Source organism: Lithobates pipiens, unplaced genomic scaffold, assembly GCF_037356315.1.
Source record: "Lithobates pipiens isolate NorthernLeopardFrog02 unplaced genomic scaffold, aLitPip1_a1.2 Scaffold_19, whole genome shotgun sequence".
Taxonomy (NCBI): Eukaryota; Metazoa; Chordata; class Amphibia; order Anura; family Ranidae; genus Lithobates; species Lithobates pipiens.
The window spans coordinates 142,592,086-142,609,007 of NW_027507764.1; positions in this window are offsets into that span (position 1 = coordinate 142,592,086).

The window sequence follows — 16,922 nt, forward strand, 5'->3', positions numbered from 1 at the left end:
AGCAGAGCGGAAGGAATAATTACTGGAGGAACATTTTTATTTTGCTCACAGCTGTACATCCACAGCTCCTATCTGTCCCTCTTTCAGAGGGACCGTCCTCTTCTGAGACCAGATTTCTCTGTCCATCATGCAGTGTCAGTTGTCCCTCTCTTTGGTCGGATGCGTACATCCCTATACAAAATGTGGTATTTTACTACCAAAAGTGTTCTGCTGCAATAAACTTTTTATCCAACCCTCATAATGATGCATTTGTTATTTTGAGAAGCCAATATAAAGGAAAAATAGAGATCAATAAAGCACTTGTGTGGTATAGCCAATCATTTTCTGCATATTAGACCGGGGCTGTGGCAGGAACATATCCTCTGCTTCTTACATACTGTGTGCCAAAAGGTCTGCCTGTTTATCATTTCAGAAAGTTGTAACATGTACACCCGAACACTCACCTTAGCACATACATACTTAGGCTTACATACACATGTGTGCATTTAGAAACAACCATATTAAGAAGCAGTTAATCAACAGATTTGTACTTTTCTACATTTCTTGGCATGACTGCGTAAACATTAAAGCATGCTTACTGCTTACAATATGCAATATGCAGTAATTACTAAATATCACACATAACGCTCACTGCATAACATAATTAAGTAAAACATTGATCATAGTTTAAACATCCACCCACATTTCTGTACTGCATGCCACTGCTCGGTTATTTACCCATACTAGTGTGAGATCATTCTGTGTGCACTGTATTGATTGTCACAGTGAATAAGCTTTCAGTTGTACTTTGCTGGCACAGTCTGTTATGTCCATCCCATTTTATGCTTTAACAAAGATTCATTTCTAATGCTGAAAAGCCATACAAGATTAAACTTGCTCTTCACTGTGTGTCTAAATCATTTCAGCACTCATCCCAGTGGAAATATTGTTATAGGGACATGGCAACAAGACACATGCAACTTAAAGCAGAACCTTGTTCTTTCAATCAACTTTGACTATATTTAATCCTCATGATGCTAGCATTAGTAAACAGATAGGAAAATATATCATATTTATTTGTTCTTTAAAAAAAAAGTTCAGTTATGTTCTAGTTTTCAGGCCTAGGCAAATGATGTCATACATCCCACGACATTTCAGGAGAGGGGTTTTCTCAGCTGAGTACATCCTCCTGCCTGCATAGGTAAGGGCAGATAGTTTCCAGTAAGTAAATGCTACATGAATTACCTGCCCTTACTCCTTAGTGAGCGTAGTTACAAGACTTAGGGTACAGCACCCACCCAACGTCTACAAGATGCAAGTTGTAGATTGCACGTTTCAAAGCCCATAATTTGGGGATTTAAATACTTGACCGTGAGGTGGAGGAGTCCAAAAGTGGCTCCAGAGGAGTATTAAAATCCCCACCCCCAAGACAAGCTTATCTTCCATGAATTCAGAAAGAATCTTCCGATACTGCAAAGCCGATGGAATTTGATTGACATTTGGTAGGTAAACGTTAGCTACTGTAAATTTGGTAAACCACACAGTGAGAATTTCACAAAGACATACCTTCCCTGAGGGTCAGAGATATGATCAAGCAATTCAATTGGGAGGGCATTATGGAAAACAATAGATACTCCCTTGGCTTTCTGAGACAGGTTAGTGTTATGGAACCATCTGTTAAAATATCTGTTGGAACAGGAAGGAGTGAAAGCAGAGTGAAAAATGCGTCTCTTGTAGGAGAAGCACATTGACCTGGCTTTTGTGCATTTAATAGAGGATTTGTCCTCACTTAGAGTCAAAATTAAGGCCATTTACATTGTATAAGCAAAATTTTAGCTGAGGGTGAGATATCACTGTGTCGGCCATGGTGGAGTGAAGAGAAGAAAATAGAATGAGAAATACAAGAAAATACGGTGAGTAGAGAGAGGGAGGGACAGGGGGAGAAGTTGAATAAGGGAAGACAATTTAAAGAAGGAGAGGAATGGCACAAGGACTGGTCAAAAAGGACACTTGGGAGAGGTGTCTCAAAAAATACTAAGGCATCCGCAGATGCGAGACACTACGTGAAATATCACATATTAGGCACAAACCATGGCAATCCTATTTAGGTAGGGAGAGAGGTCAAAGTTAAGAGATCTGAGTTGTGATCCCAACAACATAGCAGGCATACGTAGCGTGTATGTAACACACCCATCTTCCATGACATATCTATGGCTTAAATCCTTAGTTACGAGAGAGCAAAGCATATACCTTAGTCGCATTTTGTAGAAACGCCTCGAATGCCCATTCTTGGTCAACTATCACAACGGGCAATAGTGGTATAATAAGCATTGCAAAAGTATGGGAAATAAAAATATTGGTAAAAAACTATATACAGGCAGGCCGGGGGTCAAAATAAAAACAAGATTATTCCTATGGGATCATGGTTATATTGAATATACCAACTACAACATCTATAACAATGACCCTTATAATAGTATAGCGCATATATCATATATAAGCACTCAGAAGTTACTGTGAAGAAGTCTACTAGTCCCATACTACAGGGACAGTTAGGCTCGGAACTGAGGAGAGACTCATAAGCCCCAGGACAAGCAAAAGGGCAATATCTGGGGGACACCAAGTCAGTCCGCAGGTCCACTGGCACAGAGCATATAAAAGGCATAGTGACAATAAGGACAACCCCAAGAAATTAATAGTAGGCTCCATTTGGGCCCAGATGGCACCCTTTTCAAAAGAATCAAAAGGTATTAAAGAACAAAATGATAGGGGAAGGTTTCCAAGTATGATGAAGCACATAGAACATTCATATTGTTATCGTTATATCAAATGTGCGGAAAGGTATACTGTTAAGCCAGTGCGGTCTGGTGCCAAACGGAGCCCCTGTACATTAATAAAGATCAGCAATATTGCTAATATCCTTTCTATATTCCTGTCAGGTACAACTGCACCAGTAGAGGGCGATAAAAGAACCCCTGATCCAAGCAAAATATCTGAATAGTCAATATTAACTATGTGGACTAACAAGCATGAGCCAATAGGAGGGAAACACATGCAGAAAAACATTTCCAAAGCAAATCTGGCCGAATTCCAAGTTAAGAAATGCAGCCTCCTTGTAAAACAGTAAGTAGAGGAAGAAGAACCAGTTCAGGGCTCACTTGGAAGGATCTGAATCAGTCTTCCGGTGACATGGGTCACCGTGATCTAGGACCGGAGGATGCAGATCTAGATCTTGGATGTCTGTGGCATTGCAGGAGAGGGCCCAGGCCCAGCAGTCTCTGATGGTCATCTGGAGGGTAGTTTGAAATGCTGATATATTCTTGTTCGAGGAAGAAGGCAGGAAGTTGGTCAGAATCCCACAAAGCAAATTTGTTGTTATCATCTCAAGTTACTTTGACACTGAAAGGATGGCCCCAGGTGTAGGTAGCACCAGCTTTACGAATCAAATCTATTATGGGCAGACCACTCGCCTCATGTATAGCATGTTGTAAGAAAGATCCAGATATAGGTGTATTGAGGATCCGTTAAAGTCTACTGGGCCCAATTGCCAGGCCTTATGCATAATCTCTTCCATTAAAGTATAGTAATGAACCTGGCAGAGGACATCACGAGGGCAGTCTCTTCTGTTTCCCCCATGCCCTCCACTCTATGCTATCTGTCCAGTTCAATAGGGGATGTAACTTCCTTGCCGAGGACTTGATTAAGGATAGAGATGACAGTGGGTTTTAACCTGAGGAATTCTGGGACACCTTGCAACCTAATGTTGTTTCTGAGGCTCCTGTTTTCACTGTCCTCTATACAGAGCTGGTGTTGCCACAAACATACAGATGTGCCATGGACGCAGATTTAAACGCCCCTATATGAGATGCATGGTCTTCCTGGGTGTTAGCTAGAGCAGACACAGTGGCCTCCGATGCTGAGACCTGTTGTTTGAGGGCATTTAATTGAACATGAAGGGAGGTTTCCTTCTTGGATGCTCAGGACTCAGTCTGCCCGGAAGGCAGAGAGAAGGGCTGTGGTTGCAGATCCCACTGATCCACCTGAGGCTGAGGGAAGAAGCTCTGCTGGACAGTGCTGACCCGGTTATGGAGGCTGGCGGGACCATCGGAGGAGCCGGGAGCTCACCTTCAGTATCCCTGTATGTAGAGGAGGCCGCTGAATTTGAGGGAGGAGGCTTGGGTTTGTCCGGGGTCTGACTGGTCGCCATCTTGTCTTTTCCTGTGGGGGAGTCTTCCGAGGCTGTTTGGAGCAGGTAGCACTGGCTAGTATCCTGCTGCAGCTCAACAGAGTCAGCAGAGTAAGAGCTTGAAGCCGACATAGGTAGTTTGGGTGTAAGTAGCTGGGAACATAGCCTGCTATTGTTGTGAGAGCAGAGAGCTCAGCAGCATTCATCTTCAGCCTTCCATCATTGGCCACGCCCCCTCACTTTTATTTTCTTAAAGGATAATGCCATTATACAACAGCAACAGAAGAACCCCCATTAATGTTGTAGGTATTGGTAATGACCATTTTCTGGCTTTTCTCTGCTTATAGTACAATTGTCATCTGGATGTTGCTTTCTTTATACGGCCATAAGAAAGTGAAAACATTTCTAACATATTTATTTTTAGAAGTGTGTTTTGCACCCAGGGCCGGATTAATAACATCATGGCCCTGGTGCTGAGGATTATGATGAGACTTTTTATTTAAAAATGTAATTTGTTATAACAAAATAATTTTGTTATAACAAATTCAATTAAATAGAGAGAGGGAGGATGAGAGAGAGAGAGAGAGGGGATGAGAGATGGATGAGGGGTAAGGGAGGGAGGATAAGAGATAGAGGGGGAATTAGAGAGAGAGAGGATGCGAATGAGAATGCGTGGAAGTGACAGCAACACAGCCCAGCCAAGGCAAGTGACCGAAGGCACAGAACCCGGAAGGAAAACAAGGTGAAGATGGAACAAAAGTGTGCCCATTCTAGAGCTGGTAACATTGAGGATATTCAATATAATTTTAAAGAACTGTTTTTGTGTGTAAGAAGCATAGGGGAGAAGTATGGATGGTATAAAAGTGGAGGGAGAGGAATGTGGCACTATGTACAGGACAGGAGTGTGGAGGGTATGCCAGTGGGCAGAATGTACAGGAGAGGAGTGTGGAGGGTATGATGGGGGCATTATGTACAGGAGAGGAGTGTGCAGGGTATGATAGGGGCAGTATGTACAGGAGAGGAGTGTGGAAGGTATCATCACAGTAGGCATTATGTACAGAAGAGGAATGTGGAGGGTATGACAGTGAGCAGTATGCACAGGAGAGGAGTGTGGATGGTATGACAGTGGGCAGTATGTACAGGAGAGGAGTGTGGAGGGTATGACAGTGAGAAGTATTTACAGGAGAGGAATGTGGAGGGTATGACAGTGGGCACTATGTATAGGAGAGAAGTGTGGAGGGTATGACAGTGGACACTATGTACAGGTGAGGAGGATGTAGGAATCTGGGAAGGAAAAATGTAAAGGTTTGTGGAAGGATGTTTAGGGACTGCATAGTGATTAAGTGGGCTACATATGAATTGAAATTGAGCCAATTAAGCAGAGACCAGCTATAGTCGATCTATGTATGGGCTAGCTGATTCTACACAAGTCAATCTATTAATTTACTTGAGTACAACCAGCCTGTCAGGTTTTTCCCAAAACAGTCAGTGCTGCCAGCTATAGTCACCAACACTGATCATTGTATTCTGTGGGTTGAGAAGGTTCCCCAATGGCAGAACACAATAACACTGCAGGATTGATTCCCCCATCCACAGGTCAGCAGGTGAGAAGGTGTGTGGGGACAGGCTGGGGAGAGAGGTCTGTCAGCAGGGGGGTGTGAGGTGGTCATGGTGGGATATCAATCAGCGGGTGGGGGAGTGACTGGGAGTGATATCTTTTGGAGTATGGTCTGTCATCTGCAGGTTGGGAAAAGGTCACCTGTGAGATAAGTTGAAGGGAGGTGGCTAACATGGGAAGTGGCTGGGGAGTGACCTAGTTGGTGTTGAGTGTGGAATGGATGATGTGTCTCAAGTTTCTTTCACATTTGCAGTAATGCTTACTGCCCTCTGAAAAGTGATCTGTGGTGTATTGCTTTTCAAATAGTGATATAGCAGCAGCTGACAGGCATTCATGAGGTGCTACTGCCACCTCCTTTTTTTTACATTGCCGAGTGGCAGTTTGTTGTATTTAAACCGGGGCAGGAACATGTCCTCTGCTTCTTACATACTGTGTGCCAAAAGGTGTGCCTCTTTATCATTTCAGAAAGTTTTGGCAGGTACACCCGAACACTCACCCTAGCACATACTTAGGCTTACATACACACGTGTGTATTTAGATACTACAATATTAAGAGGCAGTTAATCAACAGATTTGTACTTTTCTACATTTCTTGGCATGACTGCATAAACATTAAAGCATGCTTACTGCTTACAATATGCAATATGCAGTAATTACTAAATATCACACAACGCTCAACGGAATAACATAATTAAGTAAAACATTGATCATAGTTTAAACATCCACCTACATTTCTGTACTGCATGCCACTGCTCGGTTATTTACCCATACTAGTGTGAGATCATTCTGTGTGCACTGTATTGATTGTCACAGTGAATAAGCTTTCAGTTGTACTTTGCTGGCACAGTCTGTTATGTCTGTCCCATTTTATGCTTTAACAAAGATTCATTTCTAATGCTGAAAAGCCATACAAGATTAAACTTGCTCTTCACTGTGTGTCTGAATCATTTCAGCAATCATCCCAGTGGAAATATTGTTATAGGGACATTATTATTATATTATTATACACGATTTATATAGCGCCAACAGTTTACGCAGCGCTTTACAATGTATAAAGGGGGACAACACAATTACAGTACAATACAAAAGGTACAGGAGGGCCCTGTTCGTAGAGCTTACATTCCATCCATTACATCACAAGAGTTCCCCTTTACAACAGAGTCAACATAGTTCCCCTTCTACATCTGAATGCACAGGGCTTGTTCTCTTTTACATCTGATTCAGCAGTTTTCCCTTACATCAGAATCCACAGAGTTTCCTTTTATATCTGAATCTGCAGCAGAGGAGTGTGGAGGGTATGATGGGAGGTATGTACAGGAGAGGAGTGTGGAGAGCATGATGGGGGCAGTATGTACAGGAGAGGAGTGTGGAGGGTATGATGGGGCAGTATGTACAGGAGAGGACTGCGGAGGGGATGATGGGGACAGTATGTACAGGAGAGGATTATGGAGGGGATGATGGGGGCAGTATGTACAGGAGAGGACTGTGGTGGGTACGATGGGGGCATTATGTACAGGAGAGGAGTATGGTGGGTATGATGGGGCAGTACTTACAGAAAGGAGTGTGGTGGGTATGATGGGGACAGTACATACAGGAGAGGAGTGTGATGAGGACAGTATGTACAGGAGAGGAGTGTGGTGGGTATGATGGGGCAGTATGTACAGTAGTGGAGGGTGAAGGGTATGATGGGGGCAGTATGTACAGGAGTGGACTGGGGTGGGTAAAATGGAGGAGGTATGTACAAGAGAGGAGTGTGGTGGATATGATGGGGGAAGTACGTACACAAGAGGATTGCAGAGGGTATGATGGGGGCAGTACGTACAGCAGAAGAGCGTGGTGGGTATGATGCTGGCAGTATGTACAGGAGAGGAGCTTGGCGGGTATGATGGGGGCAGTATGTACAGGAGAGGACTGTGGTGGGTATGATGGGGCAGTAGGTATAGGAGAGGAGTGTGGTGGGTATGACGGTGGTAGTATGGGTAAGGATTTCTTGCAGTGCCAATGGGGTGACCAGGGAGCGGAGAAGAGAAGTTGGGAAGAGAAGGGAAGGAATGTGACCATGGAATGATGTCCCTCAGCTGGGGGGTAGGAAGCAGCTCTGAGTGATGTCTGTATGAAGTGCTCTAGGGGTGATGTAAGCCGGGGGATTGGGGGGCTGAGAAGTGGTCAGATGGTGAAGTCTATAATCAAACAAAGCTCATCCACTACTATAAACAATGATACTGCTCAATGAAAACAATCTGGTATTAAGAAGTACATATCTATATACTGTAAGCCAGCTCCTAGCACTCTGTATACCCGGATGATGTGAAGTTAGTGGATGACCATTCATGTAACCCTGTGTTATCCAAGCTCTGAGTCTGTACAATCAGAAGTTACACTTAAACCACATACACACAGGGTTACATGAATTGTCATAAAGGACTTCACATTATCTGGACTGAGCATTTGGGGATGTTTGTACAGACATGTGTTCAGGCTTGGGGGGTATCTGTCAGCTGTGATCGGGCTGTAGTCTCCCCCCACACACACTCACTATCTCTACCGAATCTCCTGTTACTTTAACCCTTCACTGTATCGGTAAAACAATTCCTCCTGAAAGTTTACAGCTTTCCACCATTGTCCTGCATGTAGTGTGAGCAGCGCCCAGCCCGACAGTAGTTACAGTGAGCTCCGCCTCCCGATTCTCTCAGCACATGGCACTGGTGATTGGGGAGGGTTTTGAATCAGAGATCAGAGAGACCCTGCAGGAGACTGGGAGGGGGGGGGGCAGAAAGGGGCTTTGGATTCTCAACACACACCACAGGCACAGTGTATTTAGAAGAAATGCCTCTTATGCTGTCTCCACAGTGGTAGGTGTTCTAATGTCCCCCCACACCCAAATGGTCTGTCCCTGGTCTCCGCTGAGTAATGTGCCCGGGTGTCAAGCAGTACAAAAATCAGGCACATGATTCAAGACCTGTACTGTCTGGGTGAATCCCGGACAGATGGCAACCCTAGTGTAAATTGCAGGTTGAGTCACAGAGTTCTATTAATAACAGTCTTTTTATCATCAATGTAGCAAGAAGTGTGTATAAGCAGGTCAAAAGGAGCTGAGAGCTTCACCTACTGGCTAAAAATATACAAAATATGAATATGCAAAGTTACATATCTATCTGATTATAAAAATGTATTTTAAGTGTGTTTTCTTAGTCCTGATCCTAATGAATAAAGAAAATATGTATACAGAAAACCACTGGACATTCCCTTTAAATATTGTTTGTACTGCATAATCAATCTTTTCTCCTCTGCATTATGTTAGGATTATGTCTACCCAACTATGTGGTCTTGTATTAGGAAATCAGATTGTAAAGGGTTAATCTCATAACTAAACCTGTGTGGTAAACTGTGGCCCCATATAGGGTGGGTAGAAAAAAAATTATTAATATCACTGAACCATTTGAAGTGAGCCAGAACAGTCTTCCTACAGTATGCCATAATTAGAATTGATTACCCCTCCAAATGGCCTGAGGTCCCTTTTACATCTCAGGTTACGTCAACTAGAGTAATCATCTTCTTGCTCACTAGCAGGGGTCAGCAGGGACTTCCAAAACGACTTGTCTTTTGGCAGTTGGCCAAAGTTAACTTGGAGCATTACCATGGAATGCAAATTATTTTGTCAAATAGCCATTGGTTCTATTCTTTTTGTTCAAATACAGGACCACATTCAAATGCTGATGCTCGATTCTCAGACTCTATAGCAGTAAAATAAACTGACTAATTACATTATAACCAGTACACACTACACAACAACACATACTTTATTAGGTTTTTTTTTCAGGTATTGACAACAGATTCTCAATTAGATCGTAATATGTGCTGAGGCCGCGTACACACGCGCGGACTGTTTGCCCAACCTTGTTCGTCAAACAGTTTCGGCAAACAGTCCGCTCAAAATTTGCATGAGCGGACTTGCCCACACACGAGCGGACTGTTTGACGAACAAGGTTGGGCAAACAGTTCGCTCAACTTTTGAAATGAACGGACTCGCCCACGTAAGGAGGAGGCAAATCCGCCCATTTCGAGCGCGTGTACAGGTAGGCGGGGCCCGCGAAGGAGACGTCGCGGGCTCCGCCGCCTGGAATGGGCTTAAAGGGGAAACCCAACGCCGAAAAAAATCGGCGTGGGGGTTCCCCCAAAGTCCACACCAGACCCTTGTCCGAGCACGCTACCCGGCCGGCCAGGAAAGGGGGGCGAGCGAGCGCGCCCCCCCTCCTGAGCCGTACCAGGCCGCGTGCCCTCAACATGGGGGGTGCCTTGGGGAAGGGGGGGCCGCGCGGCCCCCCCACCCCAAAGCACCTTGTCCCCATGTTGATGAGGACAAGGGCCTCTTCCCGACAACCCTGGCCGTTGGTTGTCGGGGTCTTCGGGCGGGGGGCTTATCGGAATCCGGGAGCCCCCTTTAAGAAGGGGGCCCTCGGATACCGGCCCCCCCACCCTATGTGAATGAGTATGGGGTACAATGTACCCCTACCCATTCACCTGTGAAATAAAGTACAAAAAAAAACACAACACATGGAAAAAGTATTTTATTGCACAGCTCCGGGGGTCTTCCGTCTTCGGGGGTCTTCTCGCCGGACTCCTCCGCTATGTGTGTGTAGCTCTTTTACTAGCGGAGGAGTCCGGCTTTCTTCCTCCCCGCCGCCGGCCTCTTCTCCCGACTTCGGGGGTCTTGTCCCCCTCTTCGGTTCTTCTGCCGGGCCACCGCGCCTGGTCCGGTGGCCCGGTCTTCTGTCGCCGTCTTCCGTTCTTCTGTCGCCGCCTTCGGTTCTTCTGCCGGGCCACCGCGCCTTCTTGTAGCTCTTTTACAGGCGGTGGCCCGGTCTTCTGTCGCCGCTGTCGTCGCCGCCGCCGCCGCCGCCTTCCGTTCTTGTTCTTCTTCTTCTTCTTCTCCTGGAGATGTTGACTCGACGAGCTCTCCGGCCGGAATGCCAGAGCCGCGCTGTGCGGTCACTTATATAGTGACAATGGGGCGGTGTCACATGGTATATGTCACATGGGTTGGTCACATGGTGACCCCGCCCCCTTACGATGTCATAGTCCCCATGTGACATCAACCCATGTGACCAACCCATGTGACATATACCATGTGACACCGCCCCATTGTCACTATATAAGTGGCAGCGGAGCGTGTCCCTGGCATTCCGGCCGGAGAGCTCGTCGAGTCAACATCTCCAGGAGAAGAAGAAGAAGAAGAAGAACAAGAACGGAAGGCGGCGGCGGCGGCGACGACGACAGCGGCGACAGAAGACCGGGCCACCGCCTGTAAAAGAGCTACAAGAAGGCGCGGTGGCCCGGCAGAAGAACCGAAGGCGGCGACAGAAGAACGGAAGACGGCGACAGAAGACCGGGCCACCGCGCCTGAAGAACCGAAGAGGGGGACAAGACCCCCGAAGTCGGGAGAAGAGGCCGGCGGCGGGGAGGAAGAAAGCCGGACTCCTCCGCTAGTAAAAGAGCTACACACACATAGCGGAGGAGTCCGGCGAGAAGACCCCCGAAGACGGAAGACCCCCGGAGCTGTGCAATAAAATACTTTTTCCATGTGTTGTGTTTTTTTTTGTACTTTATTTCACAGGTGAATGGGTAGGGGTACATTGTACCCCATACTCATTCACATAGGGTGGGGGGCCGGTATCCGAGGGCCCCCTTCTTAAAGGGGGCTCCCGGATTCCGATAAGCCCCCCGCCCGCAGACCCCGACAACCAACGGCCAGGGTTGTCGGGAAGAGGCCCTTGTCCTCATCAACATGGGGACAAGGTGCTTTGGGGTGGGGGGGCCGCGCGGCCCCCCCTTCCCCAAGGCACCCCCCATGTTGAGGGCACGCGGCCTGGTACGGCTCAGGAGGGGGGGCGCGCTCGCTCGCCCCCCTTTCCTGGCCGGCCGGGTAGCGTGCTCGGACAAGGGTCTGGTGTGGACTTTGGGGGAACCCCCACGCCGATTTTTTTCGGCGTTGGGGTTCCCCTTTAAGCCCATTCCAGGCGGCGGAGCCCGCGACGTCTCCTTCGCGGGCCCCGCCTACCTGTACACGCGCTCGAAATGGGCGGACTTTCCGAGCGGGAACAGTCCGCTCATTTCGAAAGTACAGCGGACAGGCCCACACACGGGCGGACTGTTCGCTCAAACACAGTTTTTCGGAATTTCCGAAAGACTTTGTCCGTCCAACTGTCCGCTGAAACTGTCCGCTGAAAGCCCACACACGAGCGGACTGTCCGCCCAAACACTGTTCAGCGGACAAGGTTGGGCGAACAGTCCGCCCGTGTGTACGCGGCCTTAGATTGGGTATTCTAGGATTTTAATGTTCTTGAATTTTAAAAAAAATGCTGCAGTGTAGATTTGACTGTGTTTAAAGGATAATTGTCCTCCTGGTCAAAGAACCTTTACTCCTGTCTGAGGTCTCTTGCCCTCTAGAATTGCCCTGTATTTGGCTCCATCCATCTATCGCTTACATCGGCCTATGAAGGGTTCACACCCTCTCCAATGTGCGTATAGCACAGAGGGTCCACGGGACCGTGACAGGTAAGTGTGTAAGCAGGTTGTAGCAGTCGGTAGGTGCTGCTCCATCTGGGAGGGTTGAGGTTAATTCTTTGCCCAGTCTTTTAGTATTTTTTTGGCGGGTTCCTGTCTGGGTCTGACCCACTTTCCCTGTGTGATATACAAATGGGACAGTGTTACGGGCCTGCAAGAGAGACAGAAACAAAGGAGATCCAGTGCAACCTTGGGTTGTGGGAACCGTAAGGGACAGAGATGGACGAAGCGACCCGTAAGAGTAGGAGAATTTTGCCTGTTGTGGCCTGCAACAGAGACATTTAGTTTGGGGTTCACCCCGAAGAAACCAGCGCTGGAGATGTGCCTCTGTAGGATTTATGATTGCTGGACTGCATTCTTTTAGGTATGCCAGGGCAGCACTCAGCTGGTAACCATAGTTAGGGAATTAGGGAAGTATCAGGTATACCTGTTGGACTATGAAATGTCTATTTTTGCATTTTTTTTTCCAAGTAAAGTATTGAATTGTTGTCCTGGTCTGAAGTTATTATACACCTACAATTAACACATTTGGATATGAAGACATCAGAATGGAATAGAGTAATGTGAAGGCACAAGTGTTTACCTAGAGCAACAGAAGTGTAATAAGCAGCCTGTCAATAGTGTGTACCTGTTACATGTGGCATGGCTTGTAGCAGCAAGGGAGATGTTGTCGGCACTCCTTCCACCAGCGTCTGTCACCCATATCAATGGGAGCAGATTGCACCACAGGGTCTTCCCCTGTACAGAAGTATGGAAGTTCATTAGTTGAATGCATGTGTGGAGCCCTAGTAGAGTGCACGGTGGGGCCCCACTCTGCTACTTGGGAGTAGTAGTGTAAAATGCTGGACAGGTGGATATGGGCATTGGCTCAGTGTGTCCCTCCAAAATGCAAGTTAGGGCAAAGGTGTACATTGTCATGGGCAACTGAGAGTTAACTGGAGAACAGTTGCAGTGCAATGTACTATTAATTGTGTATGTTCATCTCTAGGAGTAGAGGCCCACCTTAAGGTTAATTATTCCCCCACGGCAGCCTTAGCCTTACCCAAAGGCATTGATGAAGAAGACACAAAGGAAAAGTACCCCAATCATGTGTGTAGTAAAGTGACCATGTACAGAGTGCCTAATGTAGCCCAGAAGAACCAACATGGGTTTTACTTGTTGTACTTGTTGTCTACAAATGATCTTTAAAGACTAAATCAAGGCGATTACATGCAATACGTGAATTCACTAAACAGAAAAATGTTCTTCCCAAAAATCTGCTCAAACATCACTCAATTTACCTTTAGTCTGTAATATAATCCATTGTAGTAGAATTCAACAAAATATCACATGCGCTTCTCATGTGATATGGAACTGCAGTCTCTCCTCACATTAAGGTAAACTTCTCACAGGTGCACATGTTATGAAAAATGCATAAGTTACAATTGCCTGCAGTTAAAACTTCACGTCCAAACATTCAGTAGTTCTAGAAATAAAGCCATTACAATTTATGTGCAAATCCTAAAGCTGAACAGCAGTTTTACAGGCTCCTCTCCTGTACTGAAATGTGTGGTTTTACTGCACACTGTGAGCCTCTCACAGTAATTTTCTGTCTGGAGGACATCATCTGGCTCTTTCTTGCCTAGCGGAAGTGGTCCTTTCCTTCATTCATTGGATTTCAGTTCTGTCAGTGATGGAGGCTCAATATCATATGTGGACTTTTTCTAGGGTGCTTTGTTCTTTTCAAGAAACTATGTGCAGCCCCCCACCAGTCACGATCTGCCTGTGTTGCACAGAGAAGTAAAGAGACCCTATAATGACATCACTAAGTCTACACTGAATGAAAAATAAGGTATTTAATGTAAACAATGTTTTATTTAAAAATACATTGGCATGTTGATGAAGGGCTTGGAATGAACTAAGGAATGCATAATATTGCAGATTAAACTTCAGCTTTAAGATTTTTTCTGCTTACTTCATTTGGTCTACCTATTGATCTTTTATAGTATGTGATGGGGAGCCTACTGAACCAACTGGAAACCCAGAATTTAGGAAGTATTTTACATGGAAAATCATGATCTTTATCCGCTTTACGACCAGTGCACGATGATGTACATGCCTTTTTTGAAGAGGGATATCTCGGTAATGGCAGCAGCTGCTGCCACAAGCGAAGTATCCATCTCTTCAGGCAACGGTCCTGTTTACGATAATGTTGGTCTCTGTGGCGGATTCGACACGAGATCACCGTTATCGGCGGCAGGAGAGAATTGCCACCCCCCTCCTGCAGCTCTCCCGTGCCCTCCGCCGCTTACTGGAGCTGTCAGTAGCAGTGGAGGCGATTGGGCCTCCACCCGTCTCCATACCATAGCAGGGCGGAAGTGAGGTCAAAACGTCACTTCCGCCCATACCTCTTAAAGGCACATTTTTTCAATGTAATTTTTTCAAATGACAATTTTATTTACATTTTTATTCTGTATTGCATTTACAAATATGAGATCTGAGGACTTTTTGACACCAGATCTCATATTTAAGAGGACCTGTCATGCTTTTTTTCTAGGGATGTTTACATTCCTTGTAATAGGAATATTATATATAAAATGTTTGGGGGCTCTAAGTAATTTTCTAGCAAAAAAAACTGTTTTAAACATGTAAACACCAAAATCTCAAAACGAGGCTGGTCTTTAAGTGGTATAGAATTATAGTGCTTACCCCCAAAGGAGCTGTTGTTTCTCAAGTTCCTGTACCTGGCCCATAACTCTGCAAATAGCACAGTCTGACACATCTGGCTAGATGAGGTATATTTTGCAGATGCTTATGCAGTACCCCTGTAGCAAAAGAGATAGGAACAACAGCAATGTGAAAACATTTGGCATAGTGAGCAACCCCATACAAACCCTATACTAGGGCAATCCTAACTAAGGAGTGTCATGTCACCATAACAGTTTAGTAGTCTATAATATACCCTCCCTCTTCTGCTAGCCAGCTCATTAAGGCCCAACGCTTATGTTGAAGCACTCAGGATAATGTCCCCTCATGCACTGATAAAGGCACTGGTTTTGTAATACTTGCAGGCAACACTGTACCTCTTTGTCAACCCCTTGGTGCCAGGGGTTCGCAAATCTGCGGCCTGTCTGTGCCTGGTCCTTAGTGCAGAGGGGCTGCATATTTGCGTGAACTGCCCCCAATACACCTGTGCTGAGAGCACATGTGCTGAGAGTATGTGTGCTGCGCACTCCCGGCACAGTTACCGTTGCATAACCAAAAGTTTTTCAGACCACATAACCGCTGTGACAGCCAATCGTGGTGGTCACGTGGTCTTAACTGGTCAGTGCTCGTTTTTTCCTTTTCCTTGATCCGGTTTTGGTAGCACGTGATCTACTGTTGGCAGCACAACTGGTCCGTGCCTGTGGTTTCCTTCCCCTTGATCCAGCAGCAGGCTCCATCAGTATCCTTGGTGCTCTCCAGTGTCCCAGGATGTCTGGCACTGTGTCTCTCTCCCTCTCAGGTGTGGAAGTGAGCTGGCAGCCTAAAGCACACAAAGTCCCTCCAATTGCCCTCATCACACTACTTCTCAGCCCAGGAACAACAACATTCCCCTTTTCATCTCTACTGAGAGTTTTAATCACTGTGAAATCTGTTGTTTCTTCCCAGCATTCACAGGGATTCAAGCAGTCTTTCCTCTGAGTGGTAGGTGGACCCAGTAAGCTACACAAGTTCTGTAATCACAGTCTCCAGTGGCACCTGTGCCTGTCCCTCTAATGACACAAGCAAGGACAGCAGCAAACGCAACACGCCTTCAGCTGGTCCCAAGCTAAGCAATTAGGAAGGGTTGAGGAAAGATCTGGCAACCTGTATTGTTGAAAAATCACTAAGAAAATTTTATGGAAAGATTTAAAGCATATCTGACCTGATGCCCAGGATGATGGCTCATGGAGTCACCAAGGGTCAGAAAAGATATATATATATATATACCGTATATACTCGAGTATAGGCCGACCCGAATATAAGCCGAGGCCCCCAATTTACCCCCCAAAAAACTGGCAAACTTATTGACTCGTGTATAAGCCGAGGGTGAGACATGCCTGTCCATCCCTGTGTGTGTGTCCGTCCATCCCTGTGTGTCCGTCCATCCCTGTGTGTCCGTCCATCCCTGTGTGTCCGTCCATCCCTGTGTGTCCGTCCATCCCTGTGTGTCCGTCCATCCATCCCTGTGTGTGTGTGTGTCCATCCATCCATCCATCCATCCCTGTGTGTGTGTGTCTCCATCCATCCATCCATCCATCCCTGTGTGTGTGTGTCTCCATCCATCCATCCATCCCTGTGTGTGTGTGTATCCATCCATCCCTGTGTGTGTGTGTCTCCATCCATGTGTGTGTGTGTGTGTGTGTGTGTGTGTGTGTGTGTGTGTGTGTGTGTGTGTGTGTCCAGCCTACCTGTGTCCCGAGCCTTTGTCCCGAGCCTCCGTCCCGTGCCTTGCCTCCTTGCCTCCGTCCCGTGCCTTGCCTCCTTGCCTCCGTCCCGTGCCGTGCCTTGCCTCCGTCCCGTGTCGTGCCTTGCCTTGCCTCCGTCCCGTCCCGTGCCTTGCCTTGCCTCCGT